This window comes from Falco rusticolus, chromosome 7 (genome assembly GCF_015220075.1).
Source record: "Falco rusticolus isolate bFalRus1 chromosome 7, bFalRus1.pri, whole genome shotgun sequence".
NCBI classification, from domain to species: domain Eukaryota; kingdom Metazoa; phylum Chordata; class Aves; order Falconiformes; family Falconidae; genus Falco; species Falco rusticolus.
The window spans coordinates 12,276,395-12,284,730 of record NC_051193.1 but is presented as its reverse complement, the minus strand read 5'-3'; the positions used below and the strand labels follow the sequence as shown (position 1 = coordinate 12,284,730).

At 45.5% G+C, this 8,336-nt stretch overlaps 1 long non-coding RNA gene across 2 annotated transcripts; it reads left to right on the top strand.

Annotated features, from left to right (window-relative positions):
• Nucleotides 1-705: 705 nt before the first annotated feature.
• On the top strand, nt 706-7,848 carry LOC119151867. Of its 2 annotated transcripts, XR_005105588.1 has the most exons (3): nt 706-794; nt 2,828-3,940; nt 7,728-7,848. It is a non-coding gene; the product is annotated as an uncharacterized LOC119151867 (long non-coding RNA). The 2 variants fall into 2 exon arrangements; XR_005105587.1 differs by having other exon boundaries at nt 706-3,940.
• The last annotated feature ends 488 nt before the right edge of the window (nt 7,849-8,336 follow it).

The window sequence follows — 8,336 nt, the reverse complement described above, 5'->3', positions numbered from 1 at the left end:
ACAGGTAGCCAGGATTATTTTGAGAGTGCCGACACTAAGTGCTTTTTCATTCAATTTTACGTGCAACCTTTGAGCATTATTAGTTTTTATATTTGGCCAACAGTGAAAAATCAAGTATATTATGACCTTGCACTGTAGATGTGCAAATTAGAGAGTGTTTTGCAAGGCAAAAATTAATTAATTTCAAAATGTTTATAATTCTATACAAATAAGACACCACCACAGTTTAAGAGCCACACTACTTCTCATAGCTATGCATCTAGGGCACTACCCTACTTTCTTATCAGTCCAAACAGAAGAATATATTATAACAATTAAGAGTCTTTGATGTTTATGTGTTGCTTTGGTGAATTTTACTAGGAAGATCTTACATCTAATGCTATTTTAGCTATCTCTTGATATATCCAAACCATCAGATTATCTCAGCTCAGAAGGTCTGTGGTGCATTTCTTTAGGGACTTCATTAGTGGAAGATATCCTGACTCAGGATACAGGCAACTTTTGATGCATCATTCATACATACAATATTCGACTCTACATCACAGGGTTGGGGGGGGGGATATTTTGTGTAGCAATTTATGATAATTACCTAAAAAGCGTTCAAAATTTGAAAGGTATTATTTGCATATGTATAACATTAACTAAAGACTATCAAACAATAAAAACCTTGCTATCAGCTCATGCCCACATGACAAATCAGATTTTTCTCTGTAGATACCTTGACCTGCAAGTTACCAAGGATGTTGCAGAGCAAACAGTCTGATCTGTACATTAATCCAGAGAACATGACTTGGGTGAGTATGGAAAGACAGGCTGCAGTAGTGCACAGGGGGATGAGAGAAGAGAGTGGGATGTTTCAAAGGAAGGAGGAACTGGTCAGATTTGGGATAACTGAGGAGCTGGCTGAGCTGTTCAGAGGATGGTGCTTCTCCCCTATGCCTTTGCCTTTTCAAAGGACTGCAACAGCTCAGAGTCAAATCAGATAAAGTCCTTGTGTTAGCCTGCTCATCCCGGGGGAAACTGCTCATATCTAGCCATAAAGAAAAATTTCAATGAGTAAATGATGAAATGGGAATTTTACCTTTTCTAGAAGACGGTATTTAGCCCTAAGACAGGCAGAGATTATCCATTCTCTATGCTTCTTATTCATATGTTGAGGAGCTGACAGCTCTTCTAAAAGCAGACTGAGGGTTTTTAGACAGTCTGAGGTTTAAAATTAGGCACTGGAACTAATAGGTTGTTATTGTCTCATAATTATATTTGACATGATGCTCTTAACTCTTTTCTGAAACATCATTCTGCATCCCATGGAGTCAGGATGCCATAACTTTGTCTGCAGCACCAGACGTCACCCATGCCATGACAGGGGGGTGTCACAGCTGCTGCTCTTCCCAGCTCCCTCTGGACGATGTGCAGTGACCCCAGCTCAACAGAAACAACCCACCTGGGTGAGGTTATGTCTTTAGCTGCAAGCTTAAGTAAAGGGATGCTGCTGAGGAATGCTGCTTGGAGCCCTAGCTGATAGGCACGATTCCTGTCTTGCTTCTTCCTTGCACTGGGAGCAGGGGAAGCAATTTCTTGTTGGCCCATTCTAGAAGCTCCTTACACCACCTCCAGCAGCAGTTCAGGTGTCCTGGCTGGTGCAGCACGCCACCAGAGCCGAGCCGAGCCAAGGAAGGGCTTGCTTTCCCCTGCTGCCCTCCCGGCAGTGTGGGAAGCTGTACAGACCATTTCTTCTTCCCTTGTCATGGCTCGGGGATCTAAGCAAGCACATTTCCATTGCAGAAGTCAGGCAGGCACCAGCCTTCTGTCAGCAGAAGGAAAAATAAAGGGTTGCAACTCAAGTCCCTTTAGTTACATGAGGTATTCAGGAGGTTCAGGTTTTAGGGGTTTTTGCCCAAGCTGCTGCAGCTGTGACCTTCAAGGTATTGCCTTGACAAGTTGTGCTTTTCAATAAAGCACAGTCTGGTGAAGGGAGTTAATTTACACAGGTTTTCATTCTTTGAGCTCTGTCATCAGTGCATCAGCCTCACTTATTGAATTCCCCTGTCGATAGAGCAACCAACTGCAGTACATTCACATCCAAGTGCCCAAATGAAGCACCTGTTCTCAGCTACTTGAGAATTAATTTCTCTTTTCCACTTAGTTCCCTTTCTTTCTCTGTTTTTGGCTTCTGGTCTTCCTGGCACAGATACAAATACTAGGAGCTCCAGATAGGGATGCAGCCACTTTAAATAACCCTTTTATTTGCTTAGCAGCTTTTCTTTATTTGCCTTGCTCTGCTCTTTCAGCTGCCTCTCTCTTATTGGAAACCAAGTTCAAACCAATCTGTGCAACCTAATGCAAGTCAACGTGATCTTTTTTGGTAGAGCTGTATAAAACCAATGAATGAAAAAGGAAACCAACCACATTTCAGGCAGGTATTGTCCAGGCAAAGCACTTGAGCATATGAGTATCTTAAAGAACCAAGCAGAGGTCTCAAAGCCACCCCTTCCCCTGGGCCATGTAGTCCCATGGGTCCTTAGTTACCTCCCAGATGAAGAGCGAAGGACTCCCCACAGCTTTTTGCAGCACCAAATGCACAGGTTGCAGTTTGACACAGAAACCATTATTTTGTTTCTCCAGCAGTTGTGCTGGGATAGAGGAATGAATGAGATCTTTTTGAGTGTCTAGGGATGGTTGTTATGGGTTAATTAATGTTTCAGCAGTGGTGATATATAAGGGGGAGTTATGCATGTTTAAGGTGATTCATGCCGCCTCACTGAATTTAAGTCTAATGGGAAACTTATTTCACTGTATTTATGGGTAACGTCCATCCATATCCTAGATCTCTCTCCAGGGAGCCTTCTCTCCACGGCCATCCAACTCCTCTGAAGAAATATGGACTCCTCTGAACCCATCTTGGCTGTAAATCTGCAATTAAGAGAACGGTCCATTTACTTCTCTGCGATGCCAAGGCGTTGCTGACTCGTGGCTCCATCAGGCTGGCTCCTCCAGCCAACAAGCCCTTTCCCCACCTGCCCTGCTGCAGCCCCCCCAGCCTTCTACCCCCACCCAGAGCAGAAAGATGCTTTCACAGGGGAGCTGCGTTACCCCAGGTCGACTTTTACTTTTCTCCCACTTCTCAGAGATGCATCGATGGGACAGATCTAAGCCTGGGTTTTGGCCAAATGAACTGCTCCCCCTCCCAGCACAGCCCGTGCTGCCCTCCCTGCCCCCATCACTGTTTTCCTTTTTCCTCCCCTGAGGTTTGATTCTCTCGTGCCCTCAAGGCAGAGCTATTTTTGCATTGGACCTTCAGGGCTAGCTTTTTTTACGTGACATTATGTGATTAATTTCCCGCTGAGATGGCAGGAATAGAACAGTGACATGACAATCTGTTTAAATTCCCTTTTCTATCTTCTTTTCCCCTCTTTCTTTTATTGTTTCCTGGCTTATGCTAAGCCTCAAGGAACTGCTGTCTAGTAACCCTCCACCATCTGCTGTGCTGCTAGCAGAGAGGAGCTATGGCCAGAGCCGTTATTTCTTCCTTCTTTTTGCCTTTCCCCTCTGCCAGGATTTTGCATGGTCACAGCTCCCTTTGGGCGTATTCTGCCTGCACCAATTCAAGGGCCACAAAGGCCTGGGTTGCTAAATTAAAGTGCAGAAATACTAACATCAAACTATTCAGAACCCAGCATTATCCTGGTGTATAGAGAAATACAGGAGTGCATGCAGGTAGCACTCTGTACACCTAACTCCTCCTGCAGCCACGTACAAGAGCAAGTAAACATCTGAGCACGTGTGTCTGGAGGCGGAGAGAGGCAGAAGGAAGGGAAAGAAGAAATACAAACTGCCCAATCCCTTGCACAGTTCCTGGAGCAACCCTGAACCGGAGCCCTGATAACCAGCGTATCTGGATCCAGAATCAATACAGAACTTGCCCGCACAGAGACAGGAGGTAAGTGCCACTAGTTCAGAGATCTCCTTGTCTGAAATGAAGCCTTCAAGAACAGAAGCTCAGAGAAAACTCAATTGTCTGTGTATCTGAACACTTCCACAAAGGGTTTTCATTGCATTAAGGAACACCTTCAGTACTCATTTTTCCCATTAGGCAAGTACTGGTGGCTGCAGTAACAGTCTGGAGGCATCAGTGATGCTTTCAAAATGTGCTGGAGACTGCGCATGTGAACATGTCTGTCTTTTATGTAGCACAATAGGTTCCTGACCTATTTGGATGCTAAGCATGATTATATAAATATTAAACAACTGTGAAACTGCTACATCAGTTCAGTGTCTTGATGGAAACCTTTGACTGAGGCTTTTTCAAACCAGAAAGATTTAGACTGTTTTCCCTTGGGACAGGTTTACCTAAGTGTATTGCCACGTTTACCCCATTAGAGCTCTTTGCTGAGTCGAGCTGGAATACACATTGAACAAAAGAAAGTTCAAAGATGTCTTAAGGCAACAAAGAGAAATCTTAGTGCAATTACATCTCTGTTACTGCTCAGCCGGAGCTGCAGGAGGTGGCTGGGGCTTGACTGCAGCATCCCAGCATCACCCACAGGTTAGTGACCACCAGGCACGAGCAGGACTATAATCTGGCAGCCAAAGGCAAGTGGTTTTAGCAACAAGCTACGTCTGCCCTCCCTCCGTGTCAACAGGGGACTACAGCAGTGCAGACAGCTGGGAAAAGAGAAGGAAAAACAGCAAAGGAAGTCAACCAAATACACGTATGGAGAGAGGAGGGAGGGTGACTGTACCCCACATCAGTGTGACTGCATGGGGCTTGGACCATAAAGGTGGGGTTTAGTGAATGAAAAGGGCTGAACTTGGGGATGTGGATGAGGGCTTGCCACAGTATTTAAGCATTATTTGTCGCTACCGACTGTCTCAGTCCCTTGGCTCGCATCCTAACCTGAGACTCCGTGTCTAAAACCAATACCCAGAATCGCCCATAGTTTGAAAACCCCACAGCTCACTGATTGTAACAACTGGTGCTTCCCTCCTCCTTTTAATCCTGTGTTGGTGCAGTACAATTTATTAGGGTGCTGGAGAATGGGAGGAGGAGAGAGGAGGAGCGGTGCAGGAGGGCTTGTTTGCCTATGCCACCAGCTGTCACAGTGTGCACCCCTGCATCACGCAAGACAGTTCCCTGGCTGCAAAACCTCCCCTCACCCTTCCCCATCTGCTCTGGATGAAGCCCTGGGCCCGTTCTCCAGCACAGATTTGTGACTGGACCCGGAGGACATGGAGACACGGTGCCTCTGTGGGCACAGGGCTTTTGTCTTTCATCCTAATGCTTTGAAGACATACTGCTATTTAATCCTCTCGGGCCAGCCACTGCACATTGATCTCTGCATACAGTCTTTTCATAGGAATTACTTTGGGACACTATTTACAGCAAAAAGTTCTTTCAATGGCAGCAGCAAGAACCATGATTTTCAATAGCAATGAGCCAAACATTTTGAATCTCACACCAGGGCAAGGCATGTTGATGAATTTTCCAAGGCTGTGTGCACAATTAAACAGAACAATGACATTACCAGATCTTCTACCAGATTTTTCTGAATGAAAGACCTTAGGGTCTTTGTTAAAAGATTCTTGTGAACTGAATTTTATGGAATATATCATCTTTCACAGATGTCTCCTATGTTCCAAATCCAAGACACACACCAGATCTTGGATCAAGCTGAGATAATACAAACCATAATAAAAGACAATTTGTATCCCAGAGAATCTAAATAAGTTTCCTGGGGTGGCAGAAGTGAGATCTCCCTTCCACAGCAATTCAGAGAGATTAAATGTCTTGCCCAAGGTCACATAGGAAGCCAAAGCCAAGATTTCAGTCCAGTTTTCCAGCAAATGCCTTAGCCCTTAAGTCTACCCTTTCCTCCTCAGCAGAGTGAGAAAAATTATTACAGAAATCTCAAGTTCAAACTACTTGCTACTTGGAGAGCAGCCCATGTCCTGGCTGCTTTATCAGTTTATGTGGAAAGACTCCAAGACATTACTTATATTGACTCAATATTAAATGGCAATAACCACCACGACAGATTTACTGTCTGGCGATGTCTTCCTGTCTGCTATAGTAACAGTAATGATGAATTTTTTCTTCATTAAAAGATGTAGGTATTTAATCCCTCTAGCAACATTTTGAATTTTCCTGTTCTTGGGAAGATCAAATCCTTATCCACAGTGTTTTATCAAAGAAAGATCACGCCGGGTGCTACTCCACTGTGTGAGGCAGGTTTTGCCTGGGAGTGATGCTGTGTTTGAAGGCACCATTTGACTTTCATGCTGTCAGTGCCACGTGGCAGCAACCCATGGGCAGACCGGGGATGCTCTGGGAGGATGCAGTCAGCAAACATCTGCTGTTTTCTGGGGAAGGTTCAGCTCTGACGCTGAAAGAAGCATCTGACAGTCATGGTTAGAGGCAACAAGTGGCTCTGGCATCTCTGCTCTGGCTGAAAACAAGTGGGACATGTAACTAGAAAAAGTCTTAATTATGGACCTACAATAAAGTAACCCATTCTCTTTCTGCTGCCTTAGGGGAGGATCCAAAATGGAGAAAATTTTAGGAACCTGGGTTCAGGCATCCCTTTATTGCACCAAGACAGGGCTTTAAAGGTGTTACCTGTCAGAAACCTGCCTTAGCTAGTGCTCAGGGCTGAAGGAGCACTTCCCCATCCCAGCCTTCAGAAGCAGGGTGTTATGTGCCCGATGCTGCCTGGGGCTGTCATTAAGCAGACAGGTGGGCCTTATTTCCACAGAAATCCTGCACCTACTGAAGCTGGGCTCTTTGATACCAATTTAACCGGGGCCAGGCTTTCAAACCATGTTTACTCATTAATTTCTCCCACCTTTGCTTGTCCAAGTACAGCGTAGGTGACCAAAGTGATGAGACTGGTTTAGTTTCTCTGGTTTCTGAGCTGCAATTTGCTTTTGTCTACTGTCACCAAACCACACACGCATTCATCCAGCCTGCCGCAAACAACAAAAACAGGCTAAATAGCCTTGGTGCACCACTGAAAATAGCAGGAGGCAACAAAGAAATAGCATTAAGGAAGGCCATACATGCAGCACTTGCTCCTTGTTTGTGCTGGCTCCATGTGTGCAGACGCTGGTGTGAAGACCTGTTCACAGCTGAGCCATGTGCTGGAGGAAGGGGGTGGGAAATGTGAGATGAATGATTTTTCTGACACCTCCTGCACTTGGATGGGCTGTGCAAATCTCACTTTGCTCGTCACTGCTGTTGCTCTCTCATTAGGAGCAATCACCCCAGGGGAGCATGGTGGCCTCTGCTCTGCATCACCAGGCTGTCCTTTAGCTGGGCTGCTCCTCTCCCACTCACATCCCTTTAAATCTACATATATTTATTTAAATTTTTTTTCCACACACATCAAAGGAGTAAAAGGAGAGAAATGTCAACAATTAATCTCCAGATTGGTGCTGAAGATCTGCTTTCCCATGCTAAATGTCAGAATCCATGTCCACCCCTTCAAGAGATAAATAAGGCTAATGAGCCTGTGGTGCAGGAGACATGGTTCTGCACTTGACCCTGGAGGGACAGAGGAACAGGCACTAGAGGAAATATAACTAAACACTTATTTGCAGAGCATCTCTGTTCCCTGCCCACTCTTTGATGATGGGGTGTCTTGTTATACTGTGCTAAGCAAGCACAGAACCGGTTCAGGATGGTGCTTCAGTGCATGCTTAATTTTAAGCTTTTGCCTCTGTTTTTGCAGGAGTTCAAACACATGCAGAAATGCTGTCCTGAAGAACGCTGCGTTGCTGGGCGGGCAGTGGAAAGACAGAAGCAGCTATGTTACATGACACAGAACCTCATTAAAGAGTATCTTCATCCAGGCTTTTCCTTCATTGTGATTTCGATTACCCCATTTAGTACCATCAAAACTAACGGGTATTGCAGGTCATTAACACCTGCAGGCTTTCATGGAGAGAGGCTTTCCAAGTGAACAGGAGGGACGCACGGGCTCAGACAGCGATCCCAACCCAGACACACAGAGGACACACTCCTGACGAGACCCTCCAGCCTTGGTCATGACCATAGGATATTTTTTGCCTCCATAGGATCACAAGGAATCTTTCCCTCCTGTCACACACACCTGGCTATGTGCATGAAGCACTCCTGTTTCCCACTCAGGCAGCAACTCACCACAAAGCCCTCTACATACAAACACTATGAAAAATAGTAACTCTGGGTGAGGGGCCGTGCGCTGTGCATCACGCTGCAAGAATAACCCCGAGCAAAAGCCCAACATACGACTCCATAGTGGCAGCAGCAAGATGGGTACCATCACAAGCCTGGGCATGGGAAAGTGGAGTAAATATTT